The following is a 13,222-nucleotide window of genomic DNA, read 5'->3' on the forward strand; positions in this document are numbered from 1 at the left end:
TCTGCTCACAAAAGTTTCTGTGGTGATTTTGGGATACCAGTATCAACTCTGATGCAGCAGTGGGGCAGATGGAAAGGTGGCTCTCACACAGCTGAATTTCAGCCCATCACCCACAGACCTAAAGCTGAGAACAAGCATGCCTTCACAGCCACATGTGTCTGAGAGAGAGAAATGAAATCATTGGTGGGTAATTATTAGCATTGCTAATATTTATACCATTAAGGATCCAGGGAGAAGTGAAACAAGGGTGTGCTATGTATTCACTGACTGAAGCTGATTATATTTCTGCTGATGCTGATATTTCAGTGTAATAATTTGCCCTCACCATGTAGTCCACAGGGACAAGTTTGATTTGATCTTCTGGTTGAGAAGTGAGGGTCTCACCTCGATGTCACCTGCAGCATGGAACAATAGACTTTCCAAATGGAAGGTATTAGTTCTGCACTAATACATGAATACAGATTTCTGGACTTCACTGCTAGGTTAGGAGTTAAACTTTTAGTTATCAGATCCCTTGTGTGATATAAACTATCATTATGAGATACATTTTCTTTCCATTATGCTGTAATAAAACCCTCCTGCTTATAATATAAATATATACATTTCCTCTGAGGCATCCTATTTGCTAAAGAACATCATGGAAATCTAATCTCCTTTTAATCAATAAAACACCAAATGATGTTTCTATTTAATGCAAACTTTGCTTCTTACCATGTAATGAACCTGTTTCTATTAAGAACACAGCCATTAATGGAATAACTAATGCATTACTACTATTCCACTGCTACAGTCAAGTTTCTCTCAGTATTTCCATTATAAGCTCAACTATTTAAGAGTCTGCAATTTTCTGAGCTGGTTTGCCTATAAAATCCTTTTATACTGCTTGAGGGTTTGGGGCTTGGGGGCTTGGCTGGTTATTGTCATGTGCAGGGTCTCTCCCTCTTGCCCAGCCATAGATTCCCTACGTGACCCTGGCCAAGTCATTTAACCTTTAGAACTTTAGGCAGTCCAAATGGAAAAGGGTCTAAAAAAGAGAGATGCCTCAGAGACAAGACAGATCCAAGTTTAACTACATTTGAAAGAAATGACCCTAGGGAATGATAATGGACTGGAGAGACTTTTGCTTTTGGGACATGAGTGCAATTTATTGTGAGCCAGTAATGAAAAGAAAATGGAAGCACGGCATTTTGCCAAGAATAAAAACTATGGGTGACTGCTCAAACCATTTCTGATGGATGCCTATCAGAAGAGATAAACAGCTGTAATTTGGGACAGAAAATACTTATGACCCAATCTAGGCTTTTGCAAAGGTACTCTTTATTCCTGCTTTTGTCAAGCTATTGCTGAAGGAAGTTCAAGACCTTTTTCTTCATAAGATGCTCACCCAGAATATTTTATATCCTTATTGGGTTGTGCTAGATCTCAGTCATATTGTTTCTATTATCTGATAAATGACAGGGCTTTCAAAAAAAAGGGCAAGAAACATGTATTAGGAAACTCCAAAACATGTATTCACTGGAGCAGAAGTTGAAGGGAATTTGAAGATTAACAAACCCTTTGATGAGCAGAGAGCAGAATAAAACGAGGGGACAGACATTTCACAGCTGAATTTCATGCTCACACCCTCAAGAATTCTGTTTCTTCCCATGCAAGCAAATTCCTGGATGCTCCTCTAGGGCAGGGAGAACGTGCCTCCAGTGTAAAAGGTCTGTCCCTTGCATGCAGTGCTGACCTGATGTTGCAGTTTAAGGCAGCAGTGGTTGGACACTTTGAATTTCAAGCTGGTTTAGCAGCTCTAGCTCAAAATGAAAGGGAGGATGAAGGTCTACACTCTAACTAGAGCTAATGTCCAAATCACCTTCCTTATGTCCTTGCTCCAGCCTGAGTGAAGAGGAAGAACTTCTCCACTGTGCTGGTGATTGTGCTCTGGAGCAGATTGCCCAGGGTGGTTGTGGAATCCCTCTCACTGGAGATATTCTGGAACTGTCTGGATGCAATCCTGTGCAATGTGCTCTGGGAAGAGCCTGACTGAGCAGGGGTGCTGGACTAGATAAACCACTGTGGTCCCTTCCAACCTCACCCATTTTGTAGTTCTCTGAAGGACTTGTAGGGTGTGTGTGAAACAGCCTTTATGTGTGAGGAATTCTGGCTGCAGGAGAACTGGAAAGGCCATCCTTGACTCCTCTTTCTTTCTCCCTTGTCTTGGAGCATTTAGGCTGAATAAAGGTAAATACTGGCTTGGGAACATCACAAGAGGGGACACCACAGCTTGGAACCCTCCTAGACAGCTTGGGCACCAGCCTGGAGATTAATAAGAGTATATTTGCTGGCACTTACTGCCATCTTCAGTTTCCAGCCAAAGCTAAGGCATGGATGGCCTGGCACTGTGGCCTGGCAGCCTGGTGGTGGGACAATGAATCCTTGTCATGTTCTTCCAAACTATTGTGTCAGTTGCCTCTACACGTGTACAGATATTATTTTTCTCCATCATACTCATTTCAGGTTTCTGAGTTTTACTTTACAGGTGTGAGTGTAAGAATCACCTTTCTAGACTTGGGAGTGAATCCCTACTCTGATTGCCTGACTCAGGAGCCACAGACAAGACCTGTCTCTAAATATGCAGGAGAAAAAGCAATACTTACTGTCTCTTCTTGACAACTGGGGGAACACAAAGCATGAACAACATTTAAGGTCATTGGAGGTCCCCATAGCAGAGTCAGAAACCAGTGTAAATTCTCCTGTTCCCAACAGTGAGCCTTAATCATGGCATGGGTCAGGTATGATACATGATGTGCAACAGGTTTTGGTATAAAAAGATGGCTGAGGTGTTTCCTGCATCTGAAGCTCCAGGAGGATTGTCTGAGGGAAGGACCAGCCCATCCACAATGTCCAGTTACCAGCTGTGACTGCGCTAGTGGAGAGGGCAAGGAGGAAAGAGCAAAGGAGGAAATCGGCAGAGAGAGCCATCACATCCAGAGGCTTTAACCTAGCACAGGTAACACTTTTTTCTTTATTTCACATTTTATTTTCTTGCCATGGTAAGGAAGGGGAAAATAGACACACTTGTTTCTCCTGCTCATTTTCCTGGGCCATCTGGTGCTGAAGCAGAGATGACATATCACTGCGAAGAAGGGGAAGATGTCACAGCTTTCACTAATAGCTGTGGGAGGAAAATAATTATTTTAAAAGTATGTGGGCTGTACAAACCGTACTTGTTAAGTCAAACTACCAGGAAACTTATTTCAGACACAAAACATTTGCTATTAAGTAATCAGTAATGTTAGAGATCAGCAATCCCAGCCATGAACGTCGGGCTCAGTTCTGATATAAGCACAGCCCTAACTCAGGCCCCACTTCACTGAAGCCCCTGCACAACCTTTTGGATTTTCTGTTTTCAGTAAGAATGAGAAATTATAGACAAGCCTGTGCCACAGATTAATCTCAGTATGTATATCAGGCATTGCAATCAGGTAGGGAAGCAGGTCAGGAGAGGAGGTGAAGCCAATAACGTGACATGTATCACCTTCTAAGCAATGACAAGAACATATTGATTTAGTCCCCCTTAGCTCCAGTTCCTCCTGTATTGTTTCTCTAAAGCCCTCAGGGTGTCTATGTACACTTGCAGTTCTGGGTAATTTCATAATTTTTAATTATTAAACCTTGAAGCACCAGAGATGTGAAGAGAAATGAAGTACTTGTCCTACATATGGGTACTCAGAAATATCAGTCTCACTGGACAGAAACAAGGTACATTTGCAATTGTCATTCAGCAGCTTTTTTAGGGGTCTTTTGGAAATATCTTAAAAACTTTCTGATTCAGAGGAGAAACTTGCAAGATGTGTGGAATGATAATCGAAAATAGGGCTTTTTATAAAATCAAATGGAACAATTTGACTCATGAGTAGTCTTCTTTTTTTGGAATGAAGTGAACATTTCCTCTTCCTCCCCCCAAACAAATCTGTTTCACTGAAATGTTGGCGTTTGAAAAATGTTGATAAACTGTAGTTACAATGAGAGCTAGTCAGAGAATGGAAACAGATTTGGTAAATGAGTGTAAACAAAACAGCTTGAATTTAATTCCTGGTATTTTGTGCAATTGCTTTGCTTGTTCTTTGTAAACAAGTAGAGCTAGGACTTTGGGCATTCAAAAAAGAAAAAAAAAAAAAAACCAAAAAGAAACCAAACACAATGCCCAGAATGTTTCCAAATTTGTGCCAGGCTGAACTAATAATATTCAACATTCAATAAAACACAATGCAGTATCCTATTATTTTCCTGTTTGGAATATTCTTTTAGTCAGATAGGAGTCAGTCACCCAGTGGAAGTAGTGGATGTGCAGAAGGAACAGTTTAAAAACCAAACACCTGATCATTGCTGTCTGAAAAAATTATTGAGTGCTGAGTAGCAAATGTTCATGAAGACATGTGGTTCATGTCTAGACAAAAGCAAGATGATATAGATATTTATGGAAATAGAGAAATATGCCCCACTCTACAGTACATCATCTCCTTACTCTACAGAAAAAGATCATCTTGGAGCATTCTGGGCAGTTCTATGAGTCTAACTACATTGCAAATGTAAGTTTTCAAGTGTTGTCAAGCCAGAAATATTTATCAATATTAGTTCAAGGTATGTTTTTTAACAAAGTAAGTACCTAATCCAACAGGACTTTGCTAAAAGTTCTGGAGAGAAGGTCACAGATAAGACCTCCAGAGGTTTTTGTTGGAAACTGCACTTGGTTCTTTTTCAAAGGGAGATGCCATATCCAATTGGAAATAAAAGATGTCTATTGGAAACTTAATGCAATTTTATTGGAGCTAAATTCAATCTCTCCCTTTTTGATGCAGTAATGGGTCAGCAAACAGAACTCAAGGGTGCAGCCTCAGACAAGTAATGCTGCTGTGGTCAGAGGTGCCACTGGCAGAAGTGTGCTTCATACACAAGAAATCTCTAAAAAACTGTTTAGAATACTTAAAAGAATAGTGCTCCTCTCAGTCACTGCAGACCTGCAAACACTCACCAACAAGGTTTTCCCAGCCATCACCACCAGCCCAAGGTTCAAACAGGAAATCCATGCCCTAGACAAAGAGGATCACTTCTCTAATGTTGTTTTTCCCTCCTTCCTCAAGTGGGTTACAGAGCAAGCTCTCTGCTTCAGCTGGTTAAATCAGACCATGCATGAGGGAGTGGGAGACACACACAGAGTCAGATCCTCCATTTATATATTCTCCATTGACTCCAGTGGGATGCCCTAAATTTGTAGCAAGAAAGGGTCTGCCCACAGACTCCTAAGGGATTGATTGGTAACCTACAACAAGCCATTTCCAGGGAGTGAGGTATTTTTGTGGGAATGATTCTTCCTATGTCTTGACTATGAGACAGAAACTAACAGAGGCAGAGGTTACACTGTGATATTTATGATACCCAAAAGGGACACAGTGTATTTGAAATGATTGATAACCCAATTTACATGTTTATTGTACAAAAAAGCCAATTATTTATGGGCAAAAACCCTCCTACCTATACATTTAAAAGCATTTTATTAAAAAAGGAATGATTTTGAAAGTGCAAAATGAGAAGATATTTTTCAGCTGTTTTTCTCTCTTCTTTCTCTTGTCTTGCTCACTGGCAAGAAATACAGTAAGGTAACACTTCAAATGGTAGAGATCATTCATAACATCTCCATCCACTTTCCACGCCTGCTTTGGCAGCCTGGCTTGTGTCATAACTATCACAAGTTTATTTATAGTTCAGGGGCGTTGTGGGAGGTCAAGCAAGGAGGAAGAAATTCTGATTACACCACTAGGGAGTCCAGAGAGGAATCTTGTTGTGCTAGGGATGTTCTTGGAGTTGTTTAGGTTTTGTGGTTTTGGGTTACTTTTTATTTTAATTCTCATTTACAAAACAACATGCAGTGGAAGTTATTCCTCCTTTTGATTTCTCCATGTCCCTCCTCTGTGGCTGTTTTGGCAGTGATGGTCTAGAAAAGAGTGAGTGCTGAAGACTCTTCTCAGAGATGACACAACAGGTCACCAGAGGTTCCTGTGCTGGTGGCTCTTGGTGAGTTGGCAGAGATGGTCCCTCTGTGGGCTCAGCCTCAAGAAGAGCTGGCACCCTGCTGTCAAGAGTAGTCTGTGCTGTCCAAAAGCTGCAAAATATTGCAATTACAGAAGCAGTGAGCTGCCCTGAGCTGGGAGAATTGATGGGCAGGGTTTTCCTCACTGCTGTCCTCGTGGATGAAAGAAGGAGTGGTTACCAGCCAAAAATTCCAGCTCCCTGCTCTCTATACACCAGCACCAAGGAAGGAGCCAGGTCTAAATTCCCTGCAGGACTGAGCTGTTTGCTTTTTCTCTTTCTCCTTCAGGGCATTTCCTTCTCTCCAGAGAGAGCTTGAGTGCTCAGTAGAGGGTTGGAGAAAGCACAGGTCGTCACATGGTATAGAAGAAAATTTAAGATAGAGGGTTGCAGTGCTCCTCAAAGGACCCTTGGGGTAGGAGGGGGCACATCCTGGGAAAACCAGGCTCTCCTGCCATCCACTGTGCAGCAGAGCTCTCTCTGCAAGCTGGAATGGGGCATACCAAGGACTCCCTTGAGCAAATACAGGATAAGAATTTCCAAAGTTTTGCATGAAAAGGGGTAGTCAGGTTCTTCAGCAAGGCAGTAACAGAGTGGTGGCAAGTCAGAGAGAGTTAATACAGCAGCTTTTAGCTGGGATTCACTTGGTACATGCAGATACAGATGAGGCTCAGTTTTCAATCTCATGCTGCCTCTAACACATGACAGGGTCAACAGGCTGCTGTAGAGATCAAGAGGAGAGATCAGCCTTCTGAAAATTCAATATTAATTATTGAATATTTATGTTTACCAGGGGGAATGAGTGAGCAGAGTTTCTCTCCAAGGCTGTGTATGAATCTTTGTATTTCAAGAACAATATAAATCAGGCCTTTTTATTTGTCATTTGTGTGAGATGAAAATTAACATCACAAGCATTATTAATAAGGCATGGATGACAGAAAGGAGAGGAAGCAGAGCAGCTCACTCCCTATAAGTTTCTCTTTCTGTATATTAAGTAGATTTATCATGTGCTAATTCCCTGCTCTACTCACTTCTTCTCCTTTCTTTCTGGCAAATTAGGGTTTCAATAACATTCACATGCCCCTGATTAATAGACCTGCCCCTCAGCCATCAGATTATATCCTTTAACAAATATTAACAAATTCATCCTTGTTACAAACAAAGGCACCAGGTACCAGATGTGTTCTCTGGGGTGGTACTGGGGGAGGCAGATGGAGATCTCAGGGGTGGGTTAAGGCACAGAATAACAACACACCAGCACTAAAACAGAGGCTAAAGGATTGGTACAAAGGATGTGCAGAGGAAGAGTGTGTGGACAAGACCTATCAATCACAGGGGTCTTTCTGGCCCTCAGAATCCACTTAATAGAAGTTAACTCTCCTTGTCTTCAGGCCCTTTGGCCATACATCTCCACCTGTTTCATAAAGGGAATTATTGTCCTCAGTCTTACAGGTGAGGAAAGTGAGAATCTGAGAAATTAGGGCCCCAGGCTCAGGAATACTCAGGTGTTTGACTTTAACAGAATTCCACTTAAAACTGCAAGTCTGTCAGGTGTGTTGGGTCAAGAGCTTAACCCTCAGGTTTACAGCCCATTTGCTCAGTCTGAGCACAGAGGCAATGTGGAGGGCAGGTTTTGTCCACCTTGCTCCTTCTGGGTGACCTGAGAGTGGACACACAGGTCCCAATGCTCACAGAAAAGTCCCCAGAGCTGAGGACAGCCATTATCTGCCCACCCTGACAGAGACCTGAACATTTGGCACAGGCACTAAGGGGTGCAGATGAAACTCCTCCAGCTATAAGAGGGAAGGAAAAATTCCAAGTGGCTGTTTGGATCGCCCCAGGGACAGTCCCTGGGCTGCAGTCACCCCTCTCAGTGCTCAGCACCAAAACCTGCCTTTGGGCAAAATACATCTTGGCAAAAACATTGCTGCTGGTGAGGTTTTAGTTTCCTTAAAATGGACTGAAGAAATGATGCTCGTTCAATAGTTATTTTTTCAAATGTTTTGTTTTAAAATGCCACTTTGTTCTGTCTTCTCCCCATTCCCTATAAAAAATCCACACAGTCAGTCTACCACCAAAATAGATTTCTGACTCTTCTCCTCCCACTGCTTGCACCCTTCAAAATTCCAGACCAGGTTTGTGTCCAAGGGGCAGATGTGCCTCCAGCTATAAAGACAAAATGTCCATGACTGCTGAGAAATCCTCTCTCATGCTCTTCAAGCTATTTACTGTGCAATATTTATATATTACAATATTACACCTAATCATAATTAACAATGATACTTAGCAGCATCTATATGGCTCTTCACACCTTTAAAGTGCTGTGCAAACACTCCTTAATTAATCTTTGCTTCAGGGATCCTGTGCAGCAGGCTCTTCCACAGGGCACCACCAGCCAGTCCCCAGGAAAGGAGCCATGGCTGCCAGAGCATGCCTGGTGCTGGGGGCTGGAAATTTCTCCTGCAGGGAGGATTCAGCTCTCCACTTCTGGGAGGCAAGGAGAGCTGCCTTGCTGTCCCCAGAGGAGATGTGAAATGGCAAAAACCTGAAGGAATGGTCACTATAGACAAAAGAGGGACAAAAGGTGGTGGCTAACTGCTCTTACACCCCAGTGCTGGTCCTGTGTGAGGACCTGGAGCTGCTTAGCAAAGGTCAGTGCCTGTTTTTGGGGCAGTCCCAATCCTGTGTGCTGCTGAGGCTAAGGTCCCCCCACAGCTGGGGGGTTGAGGAGAAAGAAGGAGGTGATGGTGGGACAGGCAGGGCAAGGGGTGTGGTAAAGGCCACCAGTGCAGGACCTGCTGCAGGAGCACATCTGCCCCTTCCAGGTCTCCTTCACACACCACCCCCCACTGCCCCTCTCTGGGTCCTTGGAGGGGAATTCTCTCCAGTTTGCATTAACAGCAGGTACTTTTTATTTTGCATCTTGTGCAGTCCTTTCAATGCTGGTATCTCTGCCTGGATGAAATGTGCCTTTTCTCAGCTTTTCACTGTCTTGCTCTGAAATCTCTGCTCCCATCCCTCCACAGAGCTCAGTAACAGCTTGCTTCGTCTTCCTACTGTCAGCACTCTGCTTTGACCCTTTAATCAGGGGACTTGGCTTTTATCTGGAAGACATATGCCTTAGGTGTCTTGTATAAGGTGCCACACAAAGCAAATTCAGCCAGGCCTGCCAATAACACATCATCTAACCAGATGGGGATAAACAGACTTGAATTCATTTGCTCCTTTTTCTCTACTTAGTAGAGAAAAGGCTGTTACTAGCTCTCTGTAATGTCTCTGGGTACAGGGTTTTTGTGCTTTGCATTTGGGGATAGCTTAGGTCAGCCTCACAGCTTCTTTCCATTCGAGATGGTTGGCATTCATAAAATGAGAACCCTTTTGCCACTTGTGCATATGACATTGGAGGTACCAAATATGAATGATGTCAGGGAGGAATGGAGGGCTTCTGCTTTTTTTTTTTTTTTTTTAATTTAAGCTTTGTGAAATCTCAGTGGTGCTTTTTGTGCAATTTGGATAAAATAAGGAGGAAGTGTGAGGTGCCCTAGGCAGAGATATATGGTTTGTGTTGAATTGTCAGTGGAGAAGTGACCAAGCCCATTTTTTTTTCCTTTGGTGACCTCAGCAAGATTGGTATCTAGATCTCATCAGCTGAAGTGAAAGGGTTATTATTACAGAGCCTGGAGCAGAGCTGACATACTTGCAATGAATGAAGCTGTTTCTAGCTTAGGGAACTCAAGTGGCCAGGCCAGGGACATGATCTGTACAGTAAGAGCAGAGACTAACCAGCATTCAGACTAACAAAATGGGCCTCAGCCAGTCAAAAGAACAAAGAAACAATTCTAAAAACAGTTTTCTTCTGAAAGTACTAATTGGAATATTCAAAAGCAGTACCATTATTCGTTTCCCCCCCGCCTCCCCAAGCTCATCCTGCCCCCAAATACTTTTTAAAGAGATTATCTTTCCTTTGGCCTTCTCCATTAAAATCACCCATTTTTCTCCTTGTGAAATTTCAAAAATGGCAGAACATCTTTAAAACATCTTTTCAAAGCTACCAGATTTTAGGGGACATATTCCTCCTGTAAGAAGGCCAGCCTATTCCCTGGGTTACACTCCTTGCCATTGTCACAGGTGAATTACAGCTGTGAGTCAGAGGCAGTGACACACTGTGAAAGTCCTTGGCCATGGGACAGCACCCCTCTGGGAGGATGGCAGGGCTTGGTATTTATTACTGGATGTGGCTGATCCAGGAGGAGACACCAGCCCCCACATCACCATCCTGGAACCTGCACAAACACTGTTGGTGCTCGTGAGGAACTCGCATTTTAAATAAAGCAAAGTGGGTGCTCATTCACTGCTTGGGATTACAGACACACAGAGATTAGGGCCCTGAGCAGGCAACAGGAGGGGAAAAAAATTGCCATCAGTTTAAGTGAGCATATTGCCAGTCACTCTCAGAGTCAAGGTCATGTGGGAAACACGCAGCATGGCTGATATTTCACACCCCAGGTGAATGCATTAACCCTGCTTGGAAACAGACATCTCTGTGCACAAACCTCAGCCTGAACTGAAGCAGAAGCAAGGCTGTGATCACACTGCCTGCCAGCTCCTACCAAAATTGACGGAGTGGAAGAGGTCTCCAAGACCATGAAACTTTTGCAGCTTAATTAAAAGCAGCATCTGGGCAAATTAAGGGAGAGAGACTGAAATCAGTGCCTCTGCAGACAAAGAGGCAGGCAGCACCTTGCTGCTGCACATCTGCCTCTGCCAGGGCTCTGCAAGGACCTGGAGACATGACAGGGACAGCTCCATCCACCTCCTCTGTCACCACTCAGGAAACCACTTGGTTTTAGTTGAGATTGTGCAACTGCATGTGCATCTGAAGGTATGGGATCCCATTCGATGGATATTTTATTATATATTTGTTGGGGAAAAACTGTGCATGGATAAAAAATGGAGGGTGCTCTGTGTAAGTAGCATTTCTACCTGTTTCATTTATCCTGGGCACTCAGAAGCAAAAATAAAAAAGCCAAGCAGGCCGCTCTTCTTTACAGAAGTTTTTGGTTTTGTCCACTCAGATCTTGGTTCCATCAGTCTGTCCACAACAGTCTTTTTAGATATGTCACAGCACAGCTCAGCCTTGGGCCTCCTTAATCTGATACAGCAGAGTGGTGAAAACAGGCAAGGCCAGATGTTCAAATACCTCACTCTGGCAGCAAGAGAAGTGAACGGAGCGAGAGGTCAAGGGCCAGGAGAAGAGAAATGGGAGAAAGGCCACAGCTTTCAGTAAAAAAAAGTACCCAAGCTCAGAAAGGGCATGGAAGCAAAATAATGAAGTCAAGGACCTCACATGCCTCTGCTGCAGCTGGAAAGAGCTTAAGCCTGAAAGTCAGATTTGGATCTGTCACAATAACCCTGTGGATTTCAGATTGATTGAATTATAACTCACAGGTGCTCCTTGTTCCATGCATTTCTTCCTTCTTGCCCCCACAACAGGCCTGAAACTCCAGCACACAAGACAGATTAAAAAGGTTGTTTCTTGCATTGTCCTTAACACCACCAGGTCTCTGTCATATTTACAAACATGCATTTTAGCACACAGGGCCCTGTGGAGGAAACCCAAGTGCTGTCAGAGGGCTGTTTTGATGGACTCTGTAAACAAGATATTTTGGTGACAGGTAATCTTCATACTGAACTGATTAATTCCAGAACACAGGAACAATGGCCTTTTTCATCTGCTGAATAATGCATGGATGGCATTGCCACTGGTAAGCAGCAGGGTTCCTGGTTAGCAATAGAAATTCACACACCCATGCTATTTTAATAAGCTATCACTGTTAAAGAAGTCTATTTACGTTACTCATCTTCAACATTTGCACAAACATGTCAACTGGGGAAGTGTGTGGGGGGAGGTAGGAGGGAAAAATGAGGTCATATTCATATACACTTTCTTAGCTCTTTAATTTATATAAGTCTGAAAATTAAGCAAAAAAACACCTTAATTCCAAGGGAGTGAAAACACCATGGCCACTACCTGAAACCTGGATAGTATGAACAAAGTGCAAATAGAGCACAGCAGAAGAGAAAAGCCAGGTCAAGGATTGCATGGAGACCTGGGCATGGCTTTCTCCAGAGTTTGTGAAGTGGAACCATCCTGGATTTTGTCCATCAGACTGCTCCACTGTGCCACTGGGCCATGGCCTTGTCACTGTCTCCCCATGAAGCAGCCAAGAGCTCCCAAAGGAGCCAGACCTAGCTGGTGTCCTGGCCACTGGGGTTTGGGACAGGGGCCACCAGTCAGAAGCTCAGGGCTGTTCCACTTGGGTTATGAATTGCAGGCAGCCAAAGGAATCAGCTCTTAATTATGGGATCAAGGGTCAGATTGGCTCCTAAATTTAAGTGTAGTTTAAGCTAGATGCTTAATGTCTTTTGTAGCCAATGGAGATCTAGCCAATGCTCATCATCTGTAGAAGTCCATTGTTCTTGATTCTACATAATATTGGTCAGGAGAGAAAATGTTTTGCCTAAAAGAAGCATCTGGTACCATTAAAGGTTCTGGTGTATCCTGGCTAGCTCCCAGCTACTGCTCCATAGGGGTGCAGTTTTCCATAGATTTTGGGTAATGTTTGCTAGCCCCAGGGAGAGATATTGGATAAAGGAGGGCATTTAAAATGACATCAGATGCCTATGTTTAGACAAATGCATGACATCCCTGACCTTCACTGACTATAATGGGAATTTGGACAGCTGGACATCTAAATCTGTGGGCTGAATCCCACCCAAAAATGTCAAAGTCTCCTCATTTTCATCAGAGCAAGCTATTAGAGGTCAGATTTTTAAGAAATCAGCTCCTATTTTGGCATCCGTTCAGCTGCGAAATTTGCAAGTGTGATCAAAGCAAGGCTGAGTCCCTCTGAATGAGACAGGGCTGAGCAGGGGAAGTCCATCTACTCCCCCTCTCCTCATGCCCCAGCTACTCAGTTCAAAGCAGAGGCTAAATCTAGTCTGAGGACAGGCCTGCAGAGCTGGGAGGCCCAGCAGACCCAGGAGCACAAGGTGTGTGCAGTGGATCTACGTGTGCACAGCACAGGACACACAGCCACACGTGGTCCTACACGACACCAAAACCAGCAGATCACTCCCCAGCCAA

This window comes from Serinus canaria, chromosome 2, assembly GCF_022539315.1.
Source record: "Serinus canaria isolate serCan28SL12 chromosome 2, serCan2020, whole genome shotgun sequence".
NCBI lineage: Eukaryota > Metazoa > Chordata > Aves > Passeriformes > Fringillidae > Serinus > Serinus canaria.